Here is an 18473-nt window from a genome sequence, read left to right on the forward strand (position 1 = left end):
CTTTAAAAAGAATTTTTTCACTATATAAATTAAAATGGAGTAGTTCATCTTATAATATATGAAAATAATTTAATTAGATTTTTACATATTACGTTTTATTTCTTTTTAGAACAAAATTTTAAATAAATAATCTGATTAACTCGAACCAAGTCAACCTAAATATTTCATGATTGGGTTGGGTTGGGTACATTTTCTAATAAGGATTATTTGGATTGATGAAATTTACAATTCGGATTGGGTCTAAAAAGTCTTTCAATCCAACCCAATGTAATTGATGTATCAATTTTACAACGTCCATCTGAAACCAAAACCAACACCGATTAATCGATGTTGTCTCCTAGTGTTTCGGTTTCAAATTTTATTTTAAAGTTAGTGTTACATTGTTATAGGTCGTATTTATATTCTAACGTTATAACAAATATTATGAAAAGTCAATGTTAATGTTTGTAATTTCTGAAAATAATACGAATGTTTTTTAAATAATCCGCAAAGTTTAAAACCATTGTAATTTTTTTTAGTAATAATAAAAGAACATTTTAATTAGCCTTAAAATATTGAATAATTGTCCAACATTTAATAATAGTTAGTAGAAATATTCTTGTTGACATACGAGCAAGGACTTTTTTCCAATTAGATTTTATAAAATACCCCAACCTTTTTTTAGCTTAGATTTTTATTATATTTCTAGACTTTACAAATTTTATTTTTACCTTGAACTTTGAAGAAATTATCTTTTAAACTTTGAAATTGTCCCAAATAATATATTTTCCAGGAAGAGAACGAACGTAATCTAACTTGGCAACTGATACAAATGAAAATAGTATCCAACGGAAAAATAAATAAATAAATAAAATTAACAAGACAAAAATATTATATGATATAATATTAAATTTATGTTCATATATCAATTTAAGTTTTTGAATCAATTGGTGATTTAATATGGTATTAGAGTAGATGGTTCATAGAGTTTTGTGGTAAAAGAAACCTATGTGTTTAATGGCTCTGAAGTCTGTATTTTTAAAAGAAAATATCTCATTTGATATCAATTACTTTCTAATTTTTTAAACTCGTGCTTGTTTTTTTTTACAATTTTTTAATTGTAGTTGTCATTTTTCATAAGTACACATTTGAATCCTTAGTCAAAATCTAAATTATAAAAATAAGTTTTTTGAAACTATTTTTTTTTTTAACTTTTTAAACTAGGCTTTGATTTTAAAAAACACTCATAAAATCTAGAAAACAAATTTAAAAAAAATCAGTAAATGTAAGTAGTTTTTATAACCATTTAGTTTTTTATTTTTATTTTTTTGAAATTAAACTTCAAAACATTCATTTCACCTCAAATTTCTTGATTTATTATCTTTTTTATTAATGTTTTCAAAAATCAAGTCAAATTTTGAAAAAAATAATTTTTAAAAATTTGTTTTTATTTAAAAACTTATTTAAAAATTCAATTTCTATAATTAAAAAAGATGTGATTATTATAAAATTTGAGAAAAAATATGTTTAATTAATTTTTTAAAAATAAATAAATGATTATCAAATATGATCTTGGTAATCATTTTAAATTTTGATTTTTGGTTTGTCTATTGTTTGTTTTATGTTTTTTTAAAAGCGGAAAACGTGATAACTAATTTTATCACCTGTTTTAATATAGAAAACCACAACCATTTTTTTTTTTTTTGGATTTTAAATATTTTAAAAATAAAAAATTATTTGGCAACTGTGTGTTTTTTTTCTTAAGAGTTTCGTTTTATGTGAGTAAAAAAAACCTTTTCCACATCCACTACGGTTAATATTAATGTAAATAATCAACATACTTACATCCTTATATTTTATTGAAATCCTCAATTTTAATGTACAATAAAATAATTATAATATTTTATTTTGTGTTAAACTACCTACATTTATAGTATAACATAAGATATTAATTACAGGTAGTACAATTAAATTAAAAATAAAATGATTATTGAACTTTCATCAAATGAACAATTTAGTTTATGAACTTTGATTTGTAATTATTCAGTTTATGTACTTTCAAATTTGTAACAATTTGGTATTTATATTTTCATACTTGTAATAATTTAGTCTCTATGATGAGACATATCATCAAAATTAATTATCAATTTTTATTTCGTAACAATTTAAAGATAAGAACCGAGTGTCATTTTTTTATAAATAACTAAGATCAAGAGGGAGGAATATAAAAATGATGAAGCATTGAAGAGGAAGTTTCTTTCCCCTATGGAGACTTCCATGAAATGAAAATGGGTACTTTCGTCATATAGTCGACATTTGTTGCCCTAATTTATATCACGGAGTACTACTAATCTTTATAGTTTATAGAGTACTATGACTCTTAATCATTTTATGAAGTTGCATACGTAAGAAATTTTATTAAATCTTAATAATATTTTCATGATAGAGTTAAATCGTTATAAACGACAAAGTACAAAAACTAAATTAATATGTACTATTGTAGTGCTGCATTTTCGGCCATTAATATTAACTTAATTGGTTAATTAATATTTTGAAGATAACAAACCTGAATTAATATACTACTACTTTTAGGTCGCGTTTACGGAAGGTGTATCGCAATAAATGAAAATTAATTTGAAAAGCGGGACCCATTTTTTTTACATTCTTTAGTGTTTACCGGCGTTCCACATTCGTACTGTACTGATAGATGACCCTAATTGAAAATTCGTAATCAAGTAATGTAATCTAAATGACGAGCGTGAGGTGATCAATTGAATTGTATCAGAAAATTACGTTGAATCGTTACCGTTATAGTTATGATTATCATTATTGTTACTATTTCAGTTACCGTTACCGTAACGGTTTGACTCTCAAATGTAAAGTTAACCATAATGGTTATAGTAAAATTGACAAAATTCTTAATAATGTGATAAAAAACAATCTAATTACATTTGCAACTGAGGTCTATTAAGATTTATGTATCAATGAAATTTGATTACGATTATACCAATTTTCATTACGAATTAGTAAGCTTGACTTTAGTGCTTTAAGATTCCAATTACGAAACAAGTTTATCGAAATATACGTGATTGATGATGTGGCAAAAAAGGACCAATCACATGGCAACACGTGGCAATCCGAGAAGGATAATTACATTAATCTGAGCGGCCGAGAATTTCACAAGTGTAACTGAATACTTTGCGTACTTCTGAATATTTTATTTTTCATCACAATATATAAAGTTGAAACGTGGCACGTCATTTCCTCCCATTTGACTGGCCGTACTATTATATATTATTATTTTTCTAAGCCAATCACATACGTGACAGACAATGGTCAATTAAACTCGAAAAATCAGTAAAAATATCTGAAAATTATACAATTTTCCAGCAGAAACATTTTAATTTGGAGCATTTTTTTAAAAAATATTTTTACTTGAGTTTTTGGAGCTATTTTAAGGGTTTAAACTCAAAGAAGAATTTGTAATGATTTGATCTTAAGTTCATTCAACAAAAACCTTTCGTAATTATTTCATTTTAAATTCGTTGAAAAAAATCAAAATGAATAAGATTCTTAAACTAGCAAAAAGATTAACTAGAGGTCTACTCTTGAACCCACGATAAAGTGGGTTGGTTCTCATTTGTAAGAGAATTACTGTAGTAAAAAATTTATGAAACATTTGTTGTGTAAGAATCTAGGATTTCTACTGAATGGATATATGGATTGCCACACTTGTTCTACGGTATGTAACATGTCCAAGTATCTAAAAATGCTCGAGCCTTTATGAGGTACATCTCAAGAGTTTTAGATGGGCTCCCAAAACATGGATTTTCCAAATTTCTATATTGAAGGCTTTTTTTATTATTATTATTTTTTTATTTTTAAATTTTTATCTTTCATTTTTTCTTATGTATGTGTATATATCACGCTCTTCTTTATTGGAATTTTATGTACAAAAAATAAATATTATTAATCGTATATATCAATCTTATTGGTTATACAATATAAACTATATCGATTGAAAAAGTAATGAAAATTAATAAAAGCAAACATGTTATATGAATTTTAAATTATATTAAATTGATGGATAATTGTAAGATTATTGTTGGAATATTTTGTAAATTTAAGACATTATTGAGTAGAATCCTACGAAACAAACGTAGTTATCCATGTATTTGTTGGGAATATCCTAGAACTTGCAGTTCGTGTTAAACATTCTATTTATCAATAATAATAAATTGTTGATTTTGCATTCTATTATGAAAATCTAATAAGCATGTCAATGGCTATAGTCTGAATACTGTAACTTTATATAGTGACATAAATAGGATCAAACTAACAGTATATAGCCTAAATAGTCTAATAAGTATATAGATGAAATTAGGTATATCATCCTAGTAATACTATTGGATACGACCCACTTTGTAGTTGTTACAAAGAGTTGTAACGCTACAAACGATGTGATCCACAAATCGTTCATGTTGAGACATGTGAGTGAGGGCATCCTATGCAATGAGTTTTCATATAGACTGGACCACAAAAATAATCACTTTTTTTTAAAACGACCGTTTACTTTTAAAACTGACTATTTCATTTATTACACAACCTAGGTTAACTCGATCTTAATCCTGAGCTACCTATGAACTCCTGTTTGTTCGGAATTATTCTTTGATCTGCAAATGGTGAGGGTAGTCCAACAACACTGCTCAATAAGCTTCCCATTTTGAGGATAAGACTGGATGAATAGTTGGGGACATAGCCTTGCAAGATGGAATTCACTCCTACCCGATTTACGGTTAGCAAATAGGTTGTTCTCTTAAGTACTGATTTCAGGTCTTGAACAATCAGGGCCCCCCTTGATGATAGAGAAAGGATTTGATTCATAGGTATTATGAATCAAAATTGTTCATTAGAGGGTCAGTGGGAACTTAAGGAACAAGATGTATTCACAGGGGTAAAACGGTTATTTTGACCCAGCTGTGATTACGAACAACCTGTGAAGGATCGACTTACTGATTATGGTTATATAAAGTGGGCATAGTATATCTACAGTGAGGGGAGTTCAACTATGGGCTATAGTGGAGTGACCCATTAGTTAACTAATGGGGTTAGATCGGTCGAATGAGTTTAGCCAATTAATCTCGAATCGTTGGAGCCCATGATCTGTAGGTCCGCGAGGTCCCCCTACTAGCTCGTAAATGGATAAGCTTTAGAGTAGCTTGAGAAATTAATTTGAACGTTCAAATTAAAATTAAATGGAATAGGAGAATATATATTTAAATATGATTTAAATATATGAAAATAGATTTGTGCAAAAATTAATTTAATATTTGATATTGAGTTAATTAGTTTTATTTAAAAATTAATTTTATAAAATTAAATTTTCAGTTGTAAAAATCAAAATAGATTTTGAAATCAAGTTTTGATTTTGAGAAAAATTGAAAATATTGAAATACATGCACAAAATGGAAAATTAAGGATTTCCATTACCATCTTCTTCATGCTCACACAAAACTCATTTCCTCATCTTCATTAAATCTAAACATGAGCTGCAAGTCATACAACATTATTTTTTGCATGTTCACCTGCAATAAATAAAAAAGAATGGAGTGAAATTGAGGCATGCATTCTATAGAAATTTTAGAGAAAATTTCAGCTGGCAGAAGGGTTCTTCAAATAGTATGCTGCCGTGAGCTTCTTCTTGTGGTTTCATTGCTTCAAACTGTTCTTGAGTCCCACAACTCGTTCTAAAGCTCCAAGAAGATAGTGGAGAAGATATTGAAGTGGTTCACGGTGTTCTTTGGAGAAAACTGCTGCTGATTGATCGAGATTTTGAAGTGTTCTATAAAGATATGATCACAAACCCTCTTTATTTTAGATGAGCATGCTTTAGTTTCTGCCAAAATTAGTGAATTTGAATGCTTATTGATCTTTATTACTTCCGCTGCATGTTATTACACTCTTATAGTATTAATATTTCCAAAAGAAATGATGAGGGTTATTTATGGGTATTTTGACGAGAGAGAGATGTGTCTGCAAAAAATGGTGAGTGAAAATTTCGTGTATTTTGACAAAGCGTCGAAAAAACTTCATTGCCACGTTTTCTCTCTCTCTCTCTCTCTCTTTTTTTTTTTTTAAATAGTATTTTGATATTACAATGGGCCCAAAAGGAAAAAGGAATGTCAGTCTCAAGAAATAAGTTCTTCTTGTTTGAGCTAATCCAAAATACAAAAGAAAGTGATAGCTAATGTGTGTGAAGCTCCTTAGGCCACTAATGACATGCAGAAATGCATGTCATCTTAGGCCTTTTACTTAGAATTATGAAGGTTGTTAGGTAGAATATGCGTAAATCATGATAGGTATTCACGAGAAAATGAGCTTGCGTCAATCAGCATGTTGAACCTCAGCTAACCTATTATTTTGCGTTATTATGCATCCAACGTTTTATTTTTGTAGCTAAAACAAGAAATGAATGCAAACGCAGAAACCAGACCACTGCATAGACGACTGCATGTGAAGAAACACTCCATCGAAAGGCCAAATGCGTCGATCAATGCATGGATGTTGCGGTAATCAGCCGTATGCGTCCATCACATGAGAGTTGAGCTCGCTTAGTGATTGCGGTCATCGTGTAGAGTTGCGGTATTAAGCAAATGCGGTCATTAAATGATTGCGGCTACGCGACAACACATACTAATGGGATCAATGCAAGTTTGGTGGAATGAACGCATCAACGCATCTACCTTGAGAAAATAAAAAGATGATGTTGACATTTCACCTACCACGCCGTTAGTGGAAGAGGTTCAGAAAAGGACTAACACGCTGAATGTCAGACTCAGAGCAGTCCATTAATGTTATCGGCGATCCAAGCTTTATAAATAGAAGCCGATGAGCAGAAATTCAGATGATCAAGGTTTTCGCTTGAGGTTTGCCTAGGGCGGATCCTTGTGATCCAGACAAAATGCGTGAGAAGACGCTTGAGAGTTCTTCACCTCCTTCATCCATTCCAAGTGACGACTGAAGCCTTCGACTATAGCTAGATCTCGAGAGAGTCAGCTCATCCACCCATCCATGGCACCACCAACAGCCTTGACGCACATCCGCTGGAAGCAAGTCATTGCTTCCAGCCGGTCATTTCATTTTCCTTTCTTTTCTTATATTGTATTGTATGAAATTTTGTGATTAAGGAATTAATACATTTTGTTTTACATACATTTCTATGTTTCCTTCGATTCCATCTCCATCTTCTTTGCTTAACATCTTTAACTTTCATTGCATCACTTAGTGAGATTGCTAGAGTATCGCATTCTTAGTCGTGTGGATTAGAGATATGAAACATGTAGCAAACCACCGAGAGGTGTGCGTTGCGTGAGTATGTGAGAAAACCTTATTTGCTTAAGTGCGAAGTTGTAGGAACGCCTGTCTATAGGTGGACGCAATGCTTGTCTATGAGTAAAGTCAGTAACAACTAACTGACCGAGAGGGTAAGTGGTTGGTCGCATTAAGCAATGTATGCATTATTCACTAGAGATAGGAATAATCTTGCGTCAACCAAGTTCATGCAGTTACCTTGTCTTATGAGCGCATCATTCCTTTAGGCATACTTGAGAGAGTAGTCTAAAACCTAAATCTAAGACTCGAGAGAGCAGATTGGAACGCATAAGTAAGAATGGGGAACTTAGAAATAATCTTCGTTTTTTTTCACATAGCGTATGTACCCTACGGATAGGATATTGCATGCGTCCAGGAAGTAGGATATGGTGGATGTATGTGGTCATCTCGACACTTATGCATACCCATAACATACATCCTAGAATTAGGCTTCTAGTGTGTGTAGCATGATCACATGGCTTGCATTGACTAAGGTTGCCCTTGCGGTCACTCTTAAGGGTTGCAATGAAATCATCTCCATATTTTATCTATTTTTCCCATTCATTTGTTTGATGTCAAGAGTTGCCGTGTCTCTACCTCTCATGCATATTTTCATTGCGTTTTCTGTTAAATAGGAGTAAGAGTAGGGTTAACTTAGCAACATCCCTTCCATTCTTTTATTTAAACTGCCGCATGCACATTACCTCATACCTATAGCTACAAGTCCCTGAGTTCGACATCGGATTACCCCAGAAACTTGCGTTCGCGTTATACTTGGCATGAGTGCAAGAAAACTTACGACAGGACGCATGGTCATTGAATACATTTGTTGGCGCATTTTCATTCCAACGCATGACCATTGACGCATGACTAACAACACATATCTTAAGAACATGCATCGCATATCGCGTCCAAGGGATTTTAGTTGTCGAGTAAAATTGACTTCTAATTTCCCGTCACCAAATGTTTGCTAAAAAACTGTTTCTTCATTCATTGCAACTTTGTGTTTAGGTTTTAAGAATGCGTTCATCAAAATAATTCAAAACTTTGCGATGACTTATTCAAATGCGACGTTGAACCTGGTTACGCCCTTCGTTTTGGTTTACCCCCACATGTGTCATGTAGGCATCCAACTTCGGTTGCATTCCATATTCAACTCAACTCTTGTCCCGCTTGATTTGGCTTGTGCCGGACAGGGGAGTTGCGCTAATGCGTTGATTCTGGCGACTTGCCTTCGTTTTGGCTTGCCCCCACGTGTGTCATGCAGACATCCAACTACGAGCAAGTGCCTTTCACAACTTAACTCTTATCAACAAGGGTTTCCCCATTGTGTTGACAGTGGAGTTATTATTCTCAAAAGCTTGCTTCACTTTTTTTTTTTTTTTTCAAATGATCGCAATATAATGAACTCAATTCTCCGAGACTGCTGCCACCCCCAAACTTATAGGTTGGCAGCATTCTCACCGCAAAGCTAAACACAAAATTACAAGAATGCGGTAATAAATGCTTGAACAAAGGTTTGCACAAAATAAAACTCAAGACTTTCAAAATTTGAAGAAGCTAATAAAAGTAAAGAATGCCTTGAGTTAATTAGTTAGAAGATGCGGTGAACTATACGTACCATCATAGAAACATCGCAAAACAACGTAATCAGGAAAGAAAGAATTTCAAAAGGATAAGGCATACAAGATAACAGGAAAAGACCTTAGGCGGAAGAAATGAACACAACAATGTATAGGGTTAAGCCTTTCGATCTCAAATTTCTCAGTTTCTAGTGAAGAAGATGAACATGCAATCAGAAATTCAAGGAGAGGAAGAAGAAATGAACACAACAATGTATAGTGGTTCGGTGACTTTACTCCACCTACATCCACTTTGAAAAGATCTTCAAGTTCTTCATTCAACGACTTCAACATTACAAAAAAGAAAACACTCATATAAGTTTTCTTTTCACAGCTCTCTCTCTAAAAAAATATTCACTTATTTCTCACACTGGAAAGAAAGCAAAAATATATACATATATTCTTTACACTGTGTTCCTTTTTACATATAGATAGTTGATGAACAGAAAACAGTTTGTAACAACTTGCTAACTATTTTCTGTTTATTTGAACAGGGACTGAGGAGACAGAGAGCTAAAAAAGAGTTGTTGTTTTTGGTTCATGTTGTCAACACATTTTATTTAAAATGATATATTTAATGTAGCTACAATGTCAGTTTAAAACTGACATTAAACATATATCTTTAATGTCGGTTTAAAACTAACATTGAACATTTGTTTCTTTTCTTTTTTCTTTTATAACCGACATTGTACATCCATTTTTATTTCTTCCAATCGACATCTAAGGCCAAATTGTTAGGAATGTCCTAGAACTCGCAGTTCGTGTTAGATATTCTATTTATAAAAAATAATAAGTTGTTGATTTTGCATTCTATGATGAAAATCCAATAAACATATCCATGGTTATAGCCTGAATACTTTAACTTTATGTGGTGACATAAACAGGATCAAGTTAACAGTACATAGCCTAAATGGTCTAATAAGTATATGGATGAAATTAGGTATCTTATCCTAGTAACACTATTGGATGCGGCTCACTTTGTAGTTGTTACAAAGAGTTGTAAAGTGCTACAAACGATGTGATCCACAGATCGTTCATGTTGAGACATGTGAGTGGGGGCATCCTATGCAATGAGTTTGCATATAGACCGGACCACGAAAATAGTCACTTTTCTTTATAATGATTGTTTACTGTTAAAACTGATTATTTCATTTACTAGGTAACCTAGGTTAACTCGATCTTAATCCTGAGCTAGCTATGAACTTCTATTTGTTTGGGATTATCTTTTGATTTGAAAACGGTGAGAATAGTCCAACAACACTGCTCAATAAGCCTCCCATTTTGGGAATAAGACCGGATGAATAGCTGGGGACATAGTCCTGCAAGATGGAATTCACTCCTACTCGATTTAGGGTTAGCAGATAGGTTGTTCTCTTAAATACTGATTCCAGGTCTTGAACAATCAGGGTCTCGCCTTCTCATGATAGAGAAAGGACTTGATTCATAGGTATTATGAATAAAAAATTATTCACTAAAGGGTCAATAGGAATTTAAGGAACAAGATGTATTCATAGGGGTAAAACGGTTATCTTGATTCAGCTGTGATTACAAACAACCTGTGAAGGATCAACTTACTGATTATGGTTATATCTAGTGGACATAATATATCTACAATGAGGGGAGTTTAACTATGGGTTATAGTGAAGTAACCCATTAGTTAACGAATGAGGGTTAATTCGGTCTAATGAGTTTAGCCGATTCATCTCGGATCGTTGGAGCCCATGATCTGTAGGTCCGCGAGGTCCTCCTACTAGCTCGTAAATGGATAAGCTTTAGAGTAGCTTGATAAGTTAATTTGAAACGTTCAAATTAGAATTAAACAGAATAGGAGAATCTATATTTAAATATGATTTAAATATATGAAGATGGATTTGTGTAAAAATTAATTTAATATTTGATATTAAATTAATTAGAATTATTTAAATGATTATTTATTAATTTTATTAGAAAATTAATTTATGAAATTAATTTTATAAAATTAATAATATTGTCAGTTTTGAAATCAAATTTGATTTTTGGAAAAATTGAAAAATTACAAATATGACACAAAATGGAAAAATTGTTTTTCCATTAGCCATCTTCAACTTGCTCACACAAACACCACTTACCTCTTTTCAATTACTCTAAGCATGAGCTGCATCTCATGCAATGATCTTCTTTGTATGTTCACCTGTAATAAATAAAGAAGATTGGAGTGGAATCGAGACATGCATTCAAAAGAAATTTTAGAGAAAATTTCGTGTTGAAGAAAAAGTTCTTCAAGAAAACTGGTACTGTGAGCTTCTCCTTATTTTTCCGTTGCTTCAAGCTGTTCTGGAGTCCCACAACTCGTTCTAAACCTCCAAGAGGATAGTGGGAAAGATCTTGAGGTGGTTCACGGTGAGTTTTGAAGAAAACAACTGCTGTTGATCAAGATCTTGAAGAGTTTTACAAAGGTATGACTACAGACCCTCTTATATTAGATGAGCATGCTATAGTCAAAATTAATAAATATTAATGCTTAATGACCTTGTTACTTCCGTTGCATGTTGATACACTCTTACACAAATTTCTTGTAGTGATTCCTAATTATCTGAAAAAGTATTTCTTCCAAGAAAATAAGGTTCTCTAAAGATATCAACCATCTATAACTTCGAACATTAATAATTTTATAGTGGAGTAGAAATTAGGGTTGACAACGGGATTGGGGTAGGGTAGGGTTCCATGTCCCCATCCCCGTTGGGGGATTTTACACCCATCCCTGCGCCCATCCCCTCCATTTGAAGGCGGGGATGAGGGTAGGGATTCCTCGTTACGGAAAGAGGTCATCGCGGGGACCCATTCCCCGTTTTCCCTTTTGTTTCCTATGGGGCTTTTTTTTTTTTTTTTTTTTTTTTTTTTTTTTTTTTTTAAAAACCCATATATATATATATATATATATTCAAAAACCTAATCGGGCCAGGATTGGGGACGAAGATAGGATGGGGAGACCTTCCCCATTCCTGCCCTGTCCCCGGTTCGGGACCTTAAAAGGGTCCTTGATTTGACCCCATCCCTGATCAATCTGGGGATTCACCGCCTCGATCGGGGTGGGACCCTACGGGGACCTGACCTTGTAGAAAATTTTGCCAACCCTAGTGTAATATAAAAATTAATGGTGTCATCTTTCCCTCCATTCTCTTAACTTTTGTTATTATTTACTTTATTTACTCTCTCTCTAGTGTTATCATACATTCTTATATAAAATTTAGAAATACTAACTTATTATAAATTTAAAAATACAAGACTAAATTGTTACAAGATTTAAATTGTTACTTCTACAAAATTGAGATTTTTTTTTCTTTTAAACTCTAATAAGTTACGTGTCATGCTTAAAATTTTTTAACTAACATATTTTAAAAAAAAAACTGTTTACTATTTAGGAAGGAAAACGACACACCAAAAAAAAAAAAAGTAAAAAACGAAAAAGAAAAGACATCACAATTCACAAGACAACACACAACGCATAATAATATCTCCCACATCCCAACATGGCTCTTCACCCCATGCCCAGGCCCCCAAGTCAACGGTCAACTTTGGGGGCTAGAAATCAGAAGACCATTTTTTTTTTTTTTTTTAAAAAAAAATTGTTTTCACATTAAAAAGGATTAAATTTAAGAATAACGTAATTTTTTTAAAGTATTGACAAAAATAGAGTAGTAAAATAGGTGCACGATTATTGTTGTGATCTCCATATCAACATATGTTATAGTGGTTCTAACTTAAAAGAAAAGAAAATTCGACTTCATTTTAATGGTAACAGTTTATTTTTTTTTAAAAAAAATGAAAGGATTTGCTTTCAAAATCCATAAATATTAAAATCAACTCTATTTTGTCAATACTTTCAAACAACCTCTATTTTTTTGTTAAAAAAAAATAGAGAATCAATTAATTATCAAACGAATCTAAAAAATTTATCAATAAAATGATACTGAAAGGCACAGACAGAAACAAATCAGCTTGTGTTGCTTAATTTTGCAAGTGTACAAATCCCATTACAAACAATATTGTAGTTTGCGTGCATGAATATTGTAAATGAGTGCTTACTAAATTACTATATTCAATAGCATACGGATATATTTAGAAGTAATTCTAAAATAGTTAAAAATCACTTTTAAACATGTTTTTCACAACTTAAAGTCAATTTTAATGATATAAAATCTACATTTAAAAGTGTAAAATCAAATATTAAATTAGTTTTGAGTGATTAAATTTGTATTTTGGAGTGATTTTAAATACGACAAAAGTGATTTAAACTACGTGGTACTAAATTTTGTCAATATTGATTAGTAAATTAATGGATAGAATTTAAAAAGCTTTGAATTAATCAAACTATCTAAAAGTCTAAACTAACCAAAACAAAGGGATAATTTTAATCACTTAAAACTCAAGAGATTATTTTATTATTGTGATCTCCTCATTTTTCGTTCATTAATAATTAAATCTTTTTTTTATTGGTTGTTGGCAAGCTCAAATCATATACCCTCGTTATCTTCCCTCAAATGATAATGAAATTCTTCGAACAATAAATTTTCCATATCTCTATGATAATTTAATCCATTAAAATAATGAAGAACATAGAGCTTATAATTACTTTACCACAAATATCTAATGTGAAATCGATGCAAAGAATGGCCAAATCTAAACATGGATTAAGATTTTGTACCAAAACATGCATTAAGATTTTATAAGCAATAAAAGAGAAGGGAAAATAATGAAAAAAACGAATCGCTATTTTGTTAAAGTTAAAAGTTAAGTAAGATGCTATTGTTATTAAAAGTTAATATTGTTTCTTTTAGAGGTGTTCAAAGAATCCAACAATTTGTAAAGTTAGACCAACCCAATCCATGTTGGAAATGACTTGTCATGGAAATATGTATTTCTTTAATTTTGTGACTATTTTAACGTTATAGATTGAAAAAACTTTCGATGGTTATAAGCTTGATAATCATTTGATGGTTACCAATCTAATATTTTAAAACAATTTGACCGTTGCAGACATAAAATTAATTTTAGATCTTATTGGAATTTCCTTTTAAAAATAGAGGACAAATCTTGGTATGTGAGAGATTTTCTTCTTTTCTCTACATCTATGAGATTTCTCAAAGCAAGTTTTTCTTCTTGATTCCATTCATTTCTTGTACGAGTGCACGTTCGATATTGGAGATTGTTAAACCTAGGGGAGCAATTGACAATTGTGATTTAGCATCAAAGTCGCATCGAATTTTACTTTCAAAGCAGTGGATTTTCCACGACACAACAATGATCAACATTTAATTCTTACAACCCAAATGATAAATGTTAGAACAACATTTGGGTTGGGTTGTACTACAAAAGTTTTGGTTTTTCCCTACGAAACTTTTTCCAATACAAAAAAAAAAAGCGTCAAAAGTACCCATTTTTCCCGACAATATTCTACAACGTTGGGGGAAAAAAATCTCTCGACGAAAACTTGATTAGCATCGGGATAAATCGGCTATCCCGATGGTATAGATGAGGCGTCGAGTTTTAAAGAAATGTTGGAAAAATTTTACTAGAGTTATCTCGACGGTGTTTCAATGACCGTTGGGCGAACGTACATATTTTGATGGATTTACTAGCATTGGGAGAGAATTAAACTAAAAAATGTTGGGAAAATTTTAGTAGCATTATCCCAACGGTGGGTAAATAACCATCGAGATAATATATTTCGCCCGACTGTTATAGAAACGTTGGGAGATGCTAAATTTAAATAAAAGGATTTCCAAAATTTTATTAAAATTATTCTGATGATGATTCTAACAACCGTCAAGATAATATACTTCGCTCGACAATGTGTCGGGAGAAGGTCAATTTAAAAAACTTTGGAAATTTCTATTAGAGTTATCCGACGATGGTCCAAACGACCATTGGGAGATGGTCAATTTAAAAAAACTTGGGAAAGTTTTTTATTAGAGTTATCCCGACGGTGGTTTAATAATCGTCTAGATAACGTATTTAGCCTGACGGTTTTAGGACCGTCGGAGAATGTCAACTTAAAAAAAAAAGGTTGGAGAATTTTGATTAGAGTTATCCCGACGGTGGTCCAAAGGACTGTCGGGAGAAGGTACTTAACCCAATGATTTTAACAGCGTGTGTTTACTCTTGGGTTAACGATCTGGTGTCCCAAATCGATGTGTAAGTAAGGGTTGTTAATTTTGATATTTCCTCTATTCCCTCTAGAGTCAGTATTGAAGGTAGCGTCACTTGTTTTGGACTCTTGCCGCTACCAAGGTCTACCACTTGGATACATCTTCCTACATTGAAAGTCATTTCAGGTTATATACTATATTTTGGTTTTATCCTATTCTAAATCATCATCCTATGGGTCTATATTTTACTCTTATTCCTTCCCTAAATTCCTACGTTAACTTCTTCTATCGTTCCCAAGGTTTTTGTGACCCTCTTCCCTAGGCCTGCTATGAGTTAGCCGAAAATCTATCTATCTGTCTTTATATATATATATATATATATATATATATATATATATATATATATATATATATCCTCAAGGCTTCCTAGAACCATATGCTCTAATACCAACTTGTCATATCCCCTTCTGAGTTCAATCCCCCAACCCGAAAGAAGATGTGAAGACAGTAGACACCACCCTTGTGATATCTACTATCCATCCTTAACCAATTCCTCGGATAACAAATATGTTTAGTACAATTAACTTTTAATGACAGTATGAAGAGTTTACACTAAAAACATTCTTGATCTTAGCTAGCCCTAGTGATTTCTAATAATAACCAGATTCAAGATTTTGTTTCGGGAGAATGGCAATTCCAAACCTTGAATGTGAAGGATCTCTTAACGAAGAGCATCTATGAGTGCATTCGGATCTTTCCGATTTCACCGTGACCGAAATACAACATATACATTCTAACATACAGTTATGTAAACAAATAGTAATTAAAGGCATTCTTCGAACACTAAAGAACAAAGGGAGAGAGTTCTCATACCAGTTGAAGACGCTCTCCCAGCTTTGAAACTCAACGCAATGGAAGACCTCTATGCGATCTCTATCGCCCAATAAATGCGTTGGCTGCAATAGCACAAACGTCTACACGAAGCAACACGAACTGTCATGAATAAGTAAACGCATTGGGGATGACACCAACAAAATGGAGCCCTTGGTATTCTCGGAGTGAGAACCCAAAGTGTGGTCTTTGGTGAGTTTGGTAAAGGTAGGAGGAAGAACTAATCGTGTAGACGATAAGCAAGTGGGAGAGAAAAAGAAGCTATAGTATAGCTAAGTGTTTATTGTTTAGAAGAAGCTACACGATCGTGTAGGTCTTACTAACTGATCGTTTAGAAAAAGGTAGACGATCATTTAGAAAACACGACACACCGTGTGATCGTTTAGGAAAGCTAATTGATCGTTTAGAAACTAGCGTGCGATTGTTTAGGCGCGAGGTGTGCGATCGTTTAGGTGCTGAGCGACTATCGTATAAGCTCTCGACTTATGTGATCGTTTACATTTCCACACCGATGCCAATTTTTTCGAACCTTTGTAAAATGAAACTAATTTTCATTTTATTCTTCGGTTACCATAACCGAAGCGGCTGCTCTCACTAACACACGTCTGAGAGAAATTTTAGGCCAATTATCATATAATTAACCAATTAAATAATTAAATAAATATAATCATATTATATTCTTACCCATAGTTGATATCACATATCTAATATAGTAATTTCTCCTCTACTTGATATAAATCATATTCTTGATATAAATAATATTTATATCTAATTTCCTCCAAAATAATGTATCTCATACATTTAGCCAATTATATCATATATAATCGAACTTCCTTTTGTCAATTTGAACATTTCAAATTAACCCAAATACTGATTCTCGACTTTATCCAAGCTACCCCAAGGACCTAATGGACTTGTAGCTTGAAGCTCCAACGGTACGTGAATAGCTAACTAAACTCTTTAGCCATGAGATCCACCACCTGTTAACTGTCAGACATTCCACTAAAGACCAACAACTAAACTCTTCTTACCACAGATATATGTCTGTGTCCATCGAATATAACCAATCATGAGTTTGATGACCCTTCATAGATGCTCATAAGTACAAATAGGCCAATTTACCGTTTTACCCCTGTAGTTACATCTCACTTCTTAAGTACCACTGATTCCTCTAATGAACAATACAAGATAGTCGAACTATGTGTGAACACCTCTCGGGCCAAGAGAAGGTGTGTGGCGCCACATCTTTGAAACCTTGGAATCAGCCCTTAAGGGAGCTATCTATCTACTTACCCCTGCCTCGGGGAAGGAGTGAATTCCATCTTGTGTACCTGAGTTCTTAGCTCCCAAATCAGACGAATCTCCAAAATGGTAGGTTTGAATCGACGACCCGACCACTCACACTCATACAAATCAAAGGACCGCCCTCAATGGCAGGAATTCCCAACTCACTTAGGACTAAGGTCATGTTACCTATGGTCATCCTAGTGAAGTGAAGTCCCTGTCATGAACGGTGTTATATAACAGGACGTTAACACTTCATGGTCAGGTCTTATACAAACTCTTTATATAAGACGCCCCCGCTCGCATGTCCCCAACACGAATGATCTGGATCAGACCATCTGTGACAAATCACAACACTTGTGACCATTCCACAAAGTGGGCCGCATCCGTAGCGTTACTATGATAAGGTTTCCCTCCTATATCTATATACTATAGACCATTTTGGTTATCACTCAAGACATGATCCACTTATTTGTCACCATATACATGCTTAAGTTACATACAGATAACCAGGGATTTTATGTTTATTGGTTTATGGTAAAGCAAATAAAAAATGCAATTAAGAAAAATACAAGATGTGAAGTAAATATCATATATTATACAACACAAGCGTTCGTACAAACTGTTTACAAACTACAGGACACGAGATTTTAGGACATCAACTTCAACATAGTGGCACTTCCAAAACGTCATTTTTCCGCTACCTAGGGGGAGGGGAATAAAACTTGGGAAAACGTGAGCTCGAAGCCCAGTGAGTGGTATACTTTTTATAAGAAAATAAATTTTGCTTTGAAAATTCAATTTTGAAACAAATTTCTTAATCAAGCATTCATAACACATAAAAATTTAACTCTCCCAGCGTGGTAACTGGCTCTTTTTGGCATGATCATGTGAATTTTCAAGTATACCTATTTATTCCCAAATGCAAGTTGAGGAAACAATTCCAGTACCCACAGTCCATTGAATGTGCACATATCGACAATATCCCATTAGTTGTGCTTGAGACACGTTAACAATTTCCTAGAGACAATCCTAGTTTCCCGCCAATTCATGTTAACTAGCAAAGTCAAAGGTAAAACAATCATTCTAACAAAACAACAAACCCAATCAACAATAGAATCAATGAATAAAAGTCAAGAAGACACATTTTCCGATCATGCCAACTTTCTAAACCTTACTTATATATGTATAATAGTAG

Source organism: Benincasa hispida, chromosome 7 (genome assembly GCF_027475165.1).
Source record: "Benincasa hispida cultivar pf3 chromosome 7, pf3_genome.v1.1, whole genome shotgun sequence".
In the NCBI taxonomy this organism is placed as follows: domain Eukaryota; kingdom Viridiplantae; phylum Streptophyta; class Magnoliopsida; order Cucurbitales; family Cucurbitaceae; genus Benincasa; species Benincasa hispida.